At 51.2% G+C, this 14,171-nt stretch overlaps 1 long non-coding RNA gene across 4 annotated transcripts in view; it reads right to left on the bottom strand.

Annotated features, from left to right (window-relative positions):
* LOC134943532 (uncharacterized) overlaps positions 1–14,171 on the bottom strand; it is a 49,045-nt gene that overhangs the window by 15,417 nt on the left and 19,457 nt on the right. For all 4 annotated transcript variants that reach the window (XR_010181592.1, XR_010181594.1, XR_010181593.1 and 1 more), the window contains exon 3: positions 4,176–4,399. This is a non-coding gene — a long non-coding RNA (uncharacterized LOC134943532). The remainder of the gene's footprint in view (positions 1–4,175; positions 4,400–14,171) is intronic.

The raw sequence follows: 14,171 nt of genomic DNA, 5'->3' as shown, positions 1-14,171 counted from the left end.
TGGCAGTAACAAGAGCTGCAGGACTAATTGTGTTACCAAAGGTATCTGGATGATAGGGAAATAGTGTCTGGGTCAACAGTCAATAGTTTGACACCATATGGTCAACATGCATTAGTTCGACAGGTACAAAAGGTCAACAGATGAAAATGTCCACATGACAATGGTTGACAAAAGTTTTGGGGGGGGTTTACGTTTTGATTGATTTACTATCCACGCAGATTATGATTGGGAATAGTAACCTGCCTGAAGCATGGCCAGTGAATCAAATCACTTATTGGGGTTTCATATTATGAAACAAAATGTCACCACAAGAAGTCATTTCTGTGTTATCCATTGTAATGTCAATCTTTTAACCCTGTAAACCTTTACAAAATTGAGCCATGATATTAGTAGCAAAGATGGCCGATGAAGGTGAGACAGTCCAGGCTGTGTAGCTAATTGTTGTGGGCAAATGCGGAGTGAGGCAAATATTCAGGATTGTTTTAAAAATGTATCTCATGTCCTGTTGTGAGATATGGTGCATGCAGGGAGTCAGAAACCTGACTGTGTCTTATGCCCCAGCGATGTCAAAGAATTGTCTGCATAATACATATATTACACCATGCTTTGACGTTTGTTGGCATAACATGTTTATAAATGACACATTCTGGCGACTTTGTACTTACACAACTGCTCCCTGATGTAGCTGTAGCTATTATTCATAGGAATTGCTGTAACTAGATACATTGGGGCTCTGCCATTTTTGTTAATGTGTAACGAGCAATGTATTATCAGGAATATGTGGAACAAAGTGTTGCACTGTATATTAAGAGAATTATATAATAATATAGTAATACTGTAAAGCATATGCTAATCCCCACTAACTATATGGGTGTGAAATCTACTCAGAGATGTAAAAAGACTTTTTGATGCCCTGTGCCAGAGAGAGAATTGACGCCCCCCCCTCCCCCCATTTTTATATATACACACACATTTATAGACCACTGCAAGAGAATGGATTTTAACACAAATCCTCCTTATATCACATTCATGCACTTAACCTGAGACTTCATTGTTATTCAATTACAATACCCTTTATTAAATTACACATTTCAATATACTGCCATACCCAGGATCCAAAACTATAACCTATACAACCTATATACGGTAATTCTAATCCAACACTTTACTTATTGAGCTATGTGATCCTGCATAAAAATTTATGAGCACTATGGGGGTCATTCCGAGTTGATCGTAGCTGTGCTAAATTTAGCACTGCTACGATCATCCACACTGACATGTGAGGGGACGCCCAGCACAGGGCTAGTCCACGCCGCATGTCAGTCCCTGCCCCATTCAGTCAGTCCCTGTCACCCAGCCGCTGCGGCCCACCCCCCGCAAGGTCCAGCCACGCCTGCGTTGGCTAGACCGTGCCCACAAAATGGCGGCCAAACACCACCGTGCCGCCCCCTTCCGCCCAGCGACCGCCTCTGCCTGTCAGTCAGCGACTGAAGGCGTCAGGGTAGGAGACAGGGCCAGTCAGGAAATGCTGGGCTTCAAAAAAGGGGGAAGCTGCAAGTAAAAGCAATTAAAACAGAAAATTCACAAGTGTCACCAACAGCACCCCCTACCCTGCAGCGCTATGTGCGAAGTCCCCTCCGCACACATCTAGTTACGGCCCTGAATCTATTATCAGGAATACCTGGGTTGAAGGGATTTTCTTCTAGTTTGGAGACTAATGCATATTTAGCAATTATTGGGTTTAAGACCTGATAACTATAATTTCTTATCACGGCTATTCACAGCAATAAATTATGTACAACCCATACGTATTAAAATAGAAACGAAGGGACAGAGGATCCAAAAGGAGACCGTCCTTGTGAGGTGTAACTTGAGCTGTGAAATGATCGCTAATGCTATTACTTCACTTCCATATCGGGGAGCTCCTTTGTTACTGCGCATGTACAGTCTGCTGACCATCCACGTGCAGCATTCATTGCCGGGTAGTGTTCCTATAGAACCCTCTTCCAGTAATTTTAGCAATCTGTATCTCATAGGCTTGGCATTCCGGAGCTTGGGGCTGCTTCTACTGTCAGGAATGGTGGGGAGCAGATACTGGAGATATTTGCTGTGGTCCCTAAATGTGAAATTTTGGAGCTCCTTAATATATGCAGGTACCCCCTGAAAACACCTGCAAATATAATTTGATGAATAGGCCCCTAAGGCCTAAAAAAATACTACAATACATTTAATAATTATCTGTCTCTCTCCTCACTTCACTAATCCTGCAGCCCATAGGTAAAATCCGCCATTGGCATAGGCGTGCGCACGGGGGGTGCCTGGGGTGCACAGGCACCCCCTAATGTCCGGCACCCCTCCTTCCTCAGCACGTCACACCGATCATTGCTGTCTGTGTGCTGCTGCAGTAGCACACTGATACAGCAATAATCGGATAACCTCCTGGCTGCATCGCTCGCGCTTCCCTAACAGCACAGCATTCACCCCCTCCCGAGTCCCGCTGTGCATCGTTGCCGCCGGTCACACTCACACACAGCTGCCTGTCAGCTGTGCGGCTTCTTCATGGACGGGTGCAGAGCCGGCCCTAAGCAATATGATGCCCTAGGCAAGATTTTGGCTGGTGCCCCCTAGCACCACCGCTGGTTCCGCCTCTGACCTTGCACCTCTTTCCCAGCACCATCACCCCTCACCCATAGCAGTCCTTATTTTGGTGTTTGTACCCCCTATATTTTAAATAGGAACAGTTTGCACATTTGGCGCACAGCCCAAAAAGGGGTGTGTTTTTGCTGGCAAGGGGCAAGGCCACACAATAGTAACCCCAATTCCAATTACGCCACACAGTACTGCAACTTTATTCACATTTGATCATGCGATAGTGTCCATAATTTATATTACATCCCACAGTAGTATCACTTTACCTTATAAACGTTACTCCTCACAGTAGAGCCCCTTATTCACATTACATCACACTGAATTGCTCCTTATTTACATGACACAGTAGTGCCTTTTCTATATGCAACGCCAAATAGTAGCGAACTTTATACACATAATGCCACACATTAGTAATGCATTTATACACATAATTCCACACAGTAATGCCCCTTACACATATGACACACCCCTGTGGGCCAGCCAAACCCTGTCCCCAGATCTTCCAGAGCACAGAAAGAAAAGTAAGCCAGTCACTGGAATATTTACAATGGGTGCAGTGTGTACGGTGCACATGGGCTCCTTAGTCCGGGGGACCCACACCACACACACTGCACCCCTTTTATTTGAATACTTACCCCTCCAGAGTCGCATGCCGATGTCAGCAATGCAGTTAAATCACTGTTAAAATGGAACAGTGGGCATTTTCATTGTGTTCGGCATATTTGCAGTGTGATCAATGGGAAAGTGGCCGCCACACCATTTTCCCAGAGATCTGTACATGTGCAGTAAAGTCTGAGCCCTCTAGTGCCCAGACTCTCCAACGCTGCCAGCAGAGAGGAGGGGGTCCGAACGGAGGAGGCTGCATATGGGCCTCCTCCTCTCTTAAAGCGCCCCTGAAGCAAGTACTATACTGTATGGACTGATTATTTATGAGACAGTTGCTTAGCAATTCATTAGGAACTGATGAGATCATTGTTAGTGCAGCCTATTAAAACACTGGAAGTTATAACACAAATTACCTCAGTGATGTCACTTATCCCTTGTGAGTTGATAAGCTGCTTTCTCATGAAAAGGGAAATGTACAGATGTGCCCTCTGTCAACTTGGCCACTAAGTGGGACATGTACTAAGCAGTGATAAAAGTGGAAAAGTGAGCCAGTAGGGAAGTTACCCATGGGGCAACCAATCAGCTGCCGTATATACTTTTATAGTATGCAAATTATAAATGTTACGTTAATGCTGATTGGTTGCCACGGGCAACTTCTCCACTGGCTCACTTCTCCACTCTTTTAACTGCTTAGTGCATCTCCCCCTTAGTAACTAGACCCTTTAATATCTGATATAACTAACTGGTTTCAAAGTCAATCAGTGGTGTAAGTTGATAGAAATTCCATCACCTAATCATTTTCAATTGTGTGCCTGCTGGTTAGTTGCCAATAATTCTACAAGCAATTGTAAGGAAAGAGTCCGAGCAGCATGACCTTCCTTTTTCTAGTTGGGTCTGTAAACCACCTCCAACCAACTCACCTGCTCCTACTTGCTGTACACCAGGCTTGCAGTCACAATAAATCTGAGCAGCGTATCCACGTGTGGCTGATGTTCTCTGTTTTCAGCTCAGAACAGGAGCACCAGCAGTGAGAGTGGATTCCATTATTTGTAGAGATAGTTCAGTGCACCCTGTTTTCTTTGTCGCTGTACAGTATTTCTGCACATTTCAGGAGTGCTGCTGACCTGTTTCTGCATGGTTGTAACTGCAAAATAAAATAAAAACTTACTTTAGTATTGTTTTAGATACTCATACAGAAGAAGCAGTTTCCACTTTAAGATTGATAAATAAGACCCTATCTCTGAATAAACCTGATCCACCTGTATACTGTAGTCATTTTGCTTGCTCTTAAATTCATTTCCATTGTATACATAAACTGTCTGCACAAAATGCATTAAACATCATGGGAATTTGGGATCGCTGTTACAATAACTGCAGAGGTAACTGTTACAAATGTGTTGATGTAACATTGCAATTCGCTCTGTGTCATGCATTGAACAAAATAATGTTACAATGTTAAGTACAGCAGTAGCCCCACCATTAGCTAAGGAGAGCGGTTGTCTCTCTTATGCTTCTCTTCCTCCAAGGAATAACGCCTTTAATGTTTGTATTGGATTTGAAGCTGTAAATAGAAATATGAAGCTATGTTTGTTTACAACAATTTAAGGCCTTTTCCAGCAGAGTTAACAAGTCAAATGTTTCCTGAGTCTATTGCTCTAATTAGCAGCTCCATGCACAGGCAGGGTCCCCGGATCCATCTATTTCCTGCACGTTTATACCTAATGGATCCACAGACCAGTGTTTGTGATGAATATAAAGTGAGGGTCATTTGTCGAGGGAACAAGAGGCCAGAACTAGAGTTCACTGAGGCAAAAATGTTTCTGACTCGCAGGATTTAATAGTACTTCTGCATGATGCAGACAAGATAGATTGCCCTCTTCACCGAGCACTTTCATAGAGCACCAGTATTTCATAGCACGCACATTTCATAGGATGGCTTATAAAAGGCTGATAACTCTTAACTAGAGATAAGTGAACATTTTTGCAAATATTCTGGTTTTCGGGATTCTCTAAATCATTTCCAAGTTAGATATGATGTAGGGCTAAATTTGTTATAAAGTGTACATGTTGTCTACAATGGGGGTTCTCGACATCTATCCTCAAGTACCACCAACATGACATGTATTCAGGATTTTAATCATGCACAGGTGAGACAGAATTTATTCTCCCTCTTTCCACACACAGAAATCCTTAAAACAAGACATGTTGGTGGTATAGTACTTGAGGATTGGAGTTGAGAATGCCTGGTCTTCATGATTTCCACAACAGTAGAGATTTCCAGTCAGATAATATGAGTGTGACTTGGCAGTAACAAGAGCTGCAGGACTAATTGTGTTACCAAAGGTATCTGGATGATAGGGAAATAGTGTCTGGGTCAACAGTCAATAGTTTGACACCATATGGTCAACATGCATTAGGTCGACAGGTACAAAAAGTCAACAGATGAAAGGCCGATATGCATTAAGGTCAACAGGTTCAAAATGTCAACATGACAATGGTTGACAAAAGTTTTGGGGGGGTTTACGTTTTGATTGATTTACTATCCACGCAGATTATGATTGGGAATAGTAACCTGCCTGAAGCATGGCCAGTGAATCAAATCACTTATTGGGGTTACATATTAGGAAACAAAATGTCACCACAAGAAATAATTTCTGTGTTATCCATTGTAATGTCAATCTTTTAACCCTGTAGACCAGGCATTCCCAACCACGGTCCTCAAGGCACACCAACAGTGCATGTTTTAGTGATATCCAGGCTTCAGCACAGCTGACTTAATTAGTAGCTCAGTTATTTTGATTTAACCATCTGTGCTGCAGCCTGGATATCACTAAAACCTGCACTGTTGGTGTGCCTTGAGGACCGTGGTTGGGAATGCCTGCTGTAGACCTTTACAAAATTGAGCCATGATATTAGTAGCAAAGATGGCCGATGAAGGTGAGACAGTCCAGGCTGTGTAGCTAATTGTTGTGGGCAAATGCGGAGTGAGGCAAATATTCAGGATTGTTTTAAAAATTGTATCTCATGTCCTGTTGTGAGATATGCTGCATGCAGGGAGTCAGAAACCTGACTGTGTCTTATGCCCCAGCGATGTCAAAGAATTGTCTGCATAATACATATATTACACCATGCCTTTGACGTTTGCTGGCATAACATGTTTATAAATGACACATTCTGGCGACTTTGTACTTACACAACTGCTCCCTGATGTAGCTGTAGCTATTATTCATAGGAATTGCTGTAACTAGATACATTGGGGCTCTGCCATTTTTGTTAATGTGTAACGAGCAATGTATTATCAGGAATATGTGGGACAAAGTGTTGCACTGTATATTAAGAGAATTATATAATAATATAGTAATACTGTAAAGCATATGCTAATCCCCACTAACTATATAGGTGTGATATCTACTCAGAGATGTAAAAAGACTTTTTGATGCCCTGTGCCAGAGAGAGAATTGACGCCCCCCCTCCCCCCATTTTTATATATACACACACAAGACCACTGCAAGAGAATGGATTTTAACACAAATCCTCCTTATATCACATTCATGCACTTAACCTGAGAGTTCATTGTTATTCAATTACAATACCCTTTATTAAATTACACATTTCAATATACTGCCATACCCAGGATCCAAAACTATAACCTATACAACCTATGGGGGTCATTCCGAGTTGTTCGCTCGCAAGCTGCTTTTAGCAGCTTTGCACAAGCTAAGCCGCCGCCTACTGGGAGTGAATCTTAGCTTATCAAAATTATGAACGAAAGATTTGCAATATTGCGATAATACATCTCTGTGCAGTTTCTGAGTAACTCGAGACTTACTCGGCATCTGCGATCAGTTCAGTGCTTGTCGTTCCTGGTTTGACGTCACAAATACACACAGCGTTCGCCCAGACACTTCTCCGTTTCTCCAGCCACTCGTTTTTCCCAGAAACTGTAGCGTTTTTTCACACACACCCATAAAACGGCCAGTTTCCGCCCAGAAACACCCACTTCCTGTCAATCACATTACGATCACCAGAACGAAGAAAAAACCGTGAGTAAAATTCCTAACTGCATAGCAAATTTACTTGGCGCAGTCGTAGTGCGGAGATTGCGCATGCGCACTAAGCGGAAAATCGCTGCGATGCGAAGAAATTTACCGAGCGAACTACTCGGAATGACCCCCTATATACGGTAATTCTAATCCAACACTTTACTTATTGAGCTATGTGATCCTGCATAAAAACTTATGAGCACTATGGGGGTCATTCCGAGTTGATCGTAGCTGTGCTAAATTTAGCACTGCTACGATCATCCACACTGACATGTGAGGGGACGCCCAGCACAGGGCTAGTCCACGCCGCATGTCAGTCCCTGCCCCATTCAGTCAGTCCCTGTCACACAGCCGCTGCGGCCCACCCCCCGCAAGGTCCAGCCACGCCTGCGTTAGCTAGACCGTGCCCACAAAATGGCGGCCAAACACCACCGTGCCGCCCCCCTCCCGCCCAGCGACCGCCTCTGCCTGTCAATCAGCGACTGAAGGCGTCAGGGTAGGAGACAGGGCCAGTCAGGAAATGCTGGGCTTCAAAAAAGGGGGAAGCTGCAAGTAAAAGCAGTTAAAACAGAAAATTCACAAGTGTCACCAACAGCACCCCCTACCCTGCAGCGCTATGTGCGAAGTCCCCTCCGCACACATCTAGTTACGGCCCTGAATCTATTATCAGGAATACCTGGGTTGAAGGGATTTTCTTCTAGTTTGGAGACTAATGCATATTTAGCAATTATTGGGTTTAAGACCTGATAACTATAATTTCTTATCACGGCTATATACAGCAATAAATTATGTACAACCCATACGTATTAAAATAGAAACGAAGGGACAGAGGATCCAAAAGGAGACCGTCCTTGTGAGGTGTAACTTGAGCTGTGAAATGATCGCTAATGCTATTACTTCACTTCCATATCGGGGAGCTCCTTTGTTACTGCGCATGTACAGTCTGCTGACCATCCACGTGCAGCATTCATTGCCGGGTAGTGTTCCTATAGAACCCTCTTCCAGTAATTTTAGCAATCTGTATCTCATAGGCTTGGCATTCCGGAGCTTGGGGCTGCTTCTACTGTCAGGAATGGTGGGGAGCAGATACTGGAGATATCTGCTGTGGTCCCTAAATGTGACATTTTGGAGCTCCTTAATATATGCAGGTACCCCCTGAAAACACCTGCAAATATAATTTGATGAATAGGCCCCTAAGGCCTAAAAAAATACTACAATACATTTAATAATTATCTGTCTCTCTCCTCACTTCACTAATCCTGCAGCCCATAGGTAAAATCCGCCATTGGCATAGGCGTGCGCACGGGGGGTGCCTGGGGTGCACAGGCACCCCCTAATGTCCGGCACCCCTCCTTCCTCAGCACGTCACACCGATCATTGCTGTCTGTGTGCTGCTGCAGTAGCACACTGATACAGCAATAATCGGATAACCTCCTGGCTGCATCGCTCGCGCTTCCCTAACAGCACAGCATTCACCACCTCCCGAGTCCCGCTGTGCATCGTTGCCGCCGGTCACACTCACACACAGCTGCCTGTCAGCTGTGCGGCTTCTTCATGGATGGGTGGGCTGGCCGTACACAGCCCAGCCCACCCACCACCACCATCATAATCCAACGGCCTTGCGGTGTGAGTGTGACATCAGCACATCACACCGCGCACCCTCCCTCCCTTCCTTCCCGCCCTGGCTGAGTGGCTGTGCTGTCAGCTGTCCTCCGAGTCCCGGTTCCCGGCTCCCGCCCGTGCTCATTTCAAGTGTGTGCCCTGCTCTGCCGCCCAGCCGCCCTGCCATTTTCGACCGCTGTAGTGTAGCAAGGGCCAGTGTCCTCGTGCAGTCACTGGCCCTGCTAGTAGCGTGCGCGTCCCTCCTCACCTGGGACGGCCCGGAGCCGTCCCATGTGGCCAGAGGTAGCGCAGGCTTCGGGCGGTGCTGGGGACCGGATCTGGTCCGGTCTCCACCTGCCCTGCTGAGTGCAGAGTTCAGCAGCGGGCGTGGGGGCGGCGGTGCATATCCACCGCCGCTCCACGCAGGTGATGGCGGCAGGCCTGCATCCTCCGGGACTCAGGCCCCGCCAATCACAGCGCCGCCTTTTGAATTTGGCGCCAGACGCGAGCCAATCACGGCTCGTGAACTGGCAGCCAATCGGGAGTGGCTGCGGCGAGCCAATCCCGGCTCGCCGCGTCATAGCCCCGGCACTGGTTTGTTTTAGCCAGCGCCGGGCGCGGGAAGTCAGTTCGGGGACGGAGAAGGAGCGGAGAAGAGCTCCTGAAGATAGACGAACGAAGACGGCGCCGGAAGTCCCGGAGGGCGGCGGTGGTTGCAAAAGAGCTGAGACACGCCGCCGCCCGCCGGGTGAAGTACAAGGAGCCGACCCCCGTCGGTGAAGACCTCGGAAGCCCTGGGCCAGCGGTGTGCAACGCAAAAGAGCTTGCACCGGCCACCGCTGCCAAGGTGAAGTCTCCAGGAAGCCCGGAGGTGGTGGGAGCCATCCCGCCTCCGGCGAAGACAACGCGGTGGGCGTGGCCGGACCAGGCTTGGTCCAGCCGTGGCCTTTTGGACAGGTAAGTGCAGGTGCCCACCCCCACCCATAGACCACTAGGGATTGTCAGGCCCTTCCGCCCTGTGGGCATAAAGTCGGGCCCTCCTGGCCCGTGGCACAGTTGAGCGGGCATTAGGCCCGGGGGCACATAGTGGGCACTAGGCCCATAGGGATAGTCAGGCCACCGGCCTGTGGCAACAGTAGGCGGGCACTAGGCCCGTGGGGCAAAACAGGCACTAGGCCTGTGGCAACATAGGCAGGCCCGTGGCCTGATCAGCAGAGGGCGCAAGGTCCCATTACCCCCCAGATAGGCAGCCATAGGTAGGGGGCCTCCAGGGCAAGGAAGCCCAACACAATTGTGTGCAGCTGAAGTCGGCGATAGGCCGCAGGTTGCTGAAGTCGGCGATAGGCCGCAGGTTGCTGTAGTCGGCGATAGGCCGCAGGTTGCTGAAGTTCGGCGATAGGCCGCAGGTTGCTGAAGTCGGCGATAGGCCGCAGGTTGCTGAAGTCGGCGATAGGCCGCAGGTTGCTGAAGTCGGTGATAGGCCGCAGGTTGCTGAAGTCGGCGATAGGCCGCAGGTTGCTGGAGTCGGCGATAGGCCGCAGGATGCTGGAGTCAGCGATAGGCCGCAGGTTGCTGGAGTCGGCGATAGGCCGCAGGTTGCTGAAGTTGGCGATACGCCGCAGGTGTGGTAAGTCGGCGCTAGGCCGTGGTATCCCTGAATCCGGCGCTAGGCCGCAGGGTGTGTAAGTCGGCGATACGCCGCAGGTTGCTTAAGTCGGTGCTAGGCCACGGTTTGCATAAGTTGGCGCTACGCCGCGTGTGTGATGAGTTCTCAGTTTTCCCCACAGCCAGGCCCCCATGAAAGGTAGGCTGTCAGAAGTACACATCGGTGAGTACCACAAGGTTGAAACAGTATTACGGTGTTGTGCTATAACCTTTGTATAAGTGTCTCTCCGTCATAAAGCGTAAGCAGCGCCACGTCCCGTGGGCTGTGTTGTGTGTTCTCTTACAGGAGCAAAGAAGAAGGGCCAGTCGTCTGGCGGAAGCCGAGTATATAGCTGGTGAGCATAAAGGTGTTTTGTGTGTGTTCGTGGTGTACGTTGCCCCTCCCCCACTTCCCCTTTTGGCGTTTTCGTTCAGGGTTGCCCCTGGTGCTCCGCACCACTACGGGGGCACCTAGTCTGAGGCCACAAGTGCCAATGATGACCCTTCACTGAGCCCAGTGTAGGCCACCCCAGTGTAGTGTGCCCCCCCATTCGTTTCAGTTGACCCAGGAAGTTCTTCTCCGTGTCTGAACGTGTGCCAGTATCGTCTGAGCTACCTCGACGGACTGAAGGTGGAGGATGGGAGGCCTGAGGTACGTAGGACTGGTAAGTGAGCGATCCGAACTTTGTTCCCCAGGGCCCCACCCCCGTGCCTCTTACATTTGGCAGGATCCGCGGACGACAGACACGATGTGGAGAACGCCACCAGAATGGATCCACCCCCTGGCATGTGAGGATAGAAGTAACTGGCCCGTCCTCACGTCCGCTGACCTACTACGGGCAGTGCAGCAAGCTGTAAAGCGTAACCGAGAGGAGCGCCGCCAGAAGAAGCGTCAGCAAGCCACCACCGACCCCTACCAGACGGGCCAGCAGACGGAAGAGTACCCCCGGCCACCTGCTGCTAGAGTGGATGTCGAGACGCAGCCGTTGGTCGCAGGGATCCATAGTGGCGGGCATTACTTCACAACCAAGCCCCCAAGATCAGCGATCCCCGTGGAACATAGGGATTGGCCCCGAGAGTGCAGCGACCAAGCCGTCCAATCGGAGGGGCCACACTGGACCCTGCAGAGCTTGGACGAGCTCTGGTGCGCGCTCTGTGGAGAAGTAGACCATGAATCGCCAGATTGCCCACACGCCTCATCCCAGGCGATTAGGAATTGGCGACAAGGGCAAGCCGAGAGGAAGGGAGCGTCGGACAGGCGCCAGGAGAAGCGTCGGATGCAGGAGGTCAACTGGTCTGCCTGTGACGACTACGACGGCGACCACAAGGGCTGCACCTGGGACGACGACCGGAGCGAAGGGGAGGTAGAGAGATGTACGGGCTGCGACGATCCCGACCACGAACGGCCTGAGTGCTCCTGGCCTAGGGATGACCTATCCTCCAGCTGGACCGACCTGGAGGACCCCGACGACGACGAGTGGGAGACCATGTCATCAGATGAGGAACCCAGTGTTGCTGACCAACCTGCAGACAACCCGGATGACGACAACGGATGGGAGGATATGCCATCCGATGGGGAACCCAGTGTCCTAGAGAGCCGGAACCAGCTCCAGGAGGCCACCACCATCACCATGGAGGGTCTACCACCCACAGTGGTCCCCGAGGGGATAACACCCCCAGGCCAAAGGGGGAAGGTGAGTTTTCCCTCCACAGATGCAAGCGCAGATACACCGGATGGGGCACCTGAACAGGGGCCAACCGTCAAGACAGGTGACGGAGGCCCCGACGCCGGAACCAGGGTGATGGCCAGCTTTGTGGGGACCACAAAGGAAAAAGCCTGGAGGAATGTAGCAAGGGCCAGTGTCCTCGTGCGGTCACTGGCCCTGCTACTAGCGTGCGCGTCCCTCCTCACCTGGGACAGCCCGGCGCCGTCCCATGTGGCCGGAGATAGCGCGGGCTTCGGGCGGTGCTGGGGACCGGATCTGGTCCGGTCTCCACCTGCCCCGCTGAGTGCAGAGTTCTGCAGCGGGTGTGGGGGCGGCGGTGCATATCCACTGCCGCTCTACGCGGGTGATGGCGGCGGGCCTGCATCCTCCAGGACTCAGGCCCCGCCAATCACAGCGCCGCTTTTTGAATTTGGCGCCAGACGCGAGCCAATTACGGCTCGTGAACTGGCAGCCAATCGGGAGTGGCGGCGGCGAGCCAATCCCGGCTCGCCGCGTCATAGTCTCGCCCCCCGGCACTGGTTTGTTTTAGCCAGCGCCGGGCGCGGGAAGTCAGTTCGGGGACGGTGAAGGAGCGGAGAAGAGCTCCTGAAGATAGACGAATGAAGACGGCGCCGGAAGTCCCGGAGGGCGGCGGTGGTTGCAAAAGAGCTGAGACACGCCACTGCCCACCGGGTGAAGTACAAGGAGCCGACCCCCGTCGGTGAAGACCTCGGAAGCCCTGTGCCAGCGGTGTGCAACGCAAAAGAGCTTGCACCGGCCACCGCTGCCCAGGTGAAGTCTCCAGGAAGCCCGGAGGTGGTGGGAGCCATCCCGCCTCTGGCGAAGACAACGCGGTGGGCATGACCGGACCAGGCTTGGTCCAGCCGTGGCCCTTTGGATGGGTAAGTGCAGGTGCCCACCCCCACCCCTAGACCACCAGGGATCGGGCATTAGGACCGTGGGCATTGTCAGGCCCTTCCGGCCTGTGGGCATAAAGTCGGGCCCTCCTGGCCCGTGGCACAGTTGAGCGGGCATTAGGCCCAGGGCCACATAGTGGGCACTAGGCCCATAGGGATAGTCAGGCCACCGGCCTGTGGCACCAGTAGGCGGGCACTAGGCCTGTGGGGCAAAACAGGCACTAGGCCTGAGGCAACATAGGCAGGCCCATGGCCTGATCAGCAGAGGGCGCAAGGCCCCATTACCCCCCAGATAGGCAGCCATAGGTAGGGGGCCTCCAGGGCAAGGAAGCCCAACACAATTGTGTGCAGCTGAAGTCGGCGATAGGCCGCAGGTTGCTGAAGTCGGCGATAGGCCGCAGGTTGCTGAAGTCGGCGATAGGCCGCAGGTTGCTGAAGTCGGCGATAGGCCGCAGGTTGCTGGAGTCGGCGATAGGCCGCAGGCTGCTGAAGTCGGCGATAGGCCGCAGGCTGCTGGAGTCGGCGATAGGCCGCAGGTTGCTGGAGTCGGCGATAGGCCGCAGGTTGCTGGAGTCGGCGATAGGCCGCAGGTTGCAGAAGTCGGCGATAGACCGCAGGTTGCTGAAGTCGGCGATAGGCCGCAGGTTGCTGAAGTCGGCAATAGGCCGCAGGTTGCTGGAGTCGGCGATAGGCCGCAGGCTGCTGAAGTCGGCGATAGGCCGCAGGTTGCTGGAGTCGGCGATAGGCCGCAGGTTGCTGGAGTCGGCGATAGGCTGCAGGTTGCTGGAGTCGGCGATAGGCCGCAGGTTGTTGGAGTCGGCGATAGGCCGCAGGTTGCTGAAGTCGGCGATAGGCCGCAGGTTGCTGAAGTCGGCGATACGCCGCAGGTGTGGTAAGTCGGCGCTAGGCCGTGGTATCCCTGAATCCGGCGCTAGGCCGCAGGGTGTGTAAGTCGGCGATACGCCGCAGGTTGCTTAAGTCGGTGCTAGGCCACGGTTTGCATA

Source organism: Pseudophryne corroboree, chromosome 7 (assembly GCF_028390025.1).
Source record: "Pseudophryne corroboree isolate aPseCor3 chromosome 7, aPseCor3.hap2, whole genome shotgun sequence".
Classification (NCBI taxonomy): domain Eukaryota; kingdom Metazoa; phylum Chordata; class Amphibia; order Anura; family Myobatrachidae; genus Pseudophryne; species Pseudophryne corroboree.
This window is presented reverse-complemented; position numbering and strand designations above follow the sequence as displayed.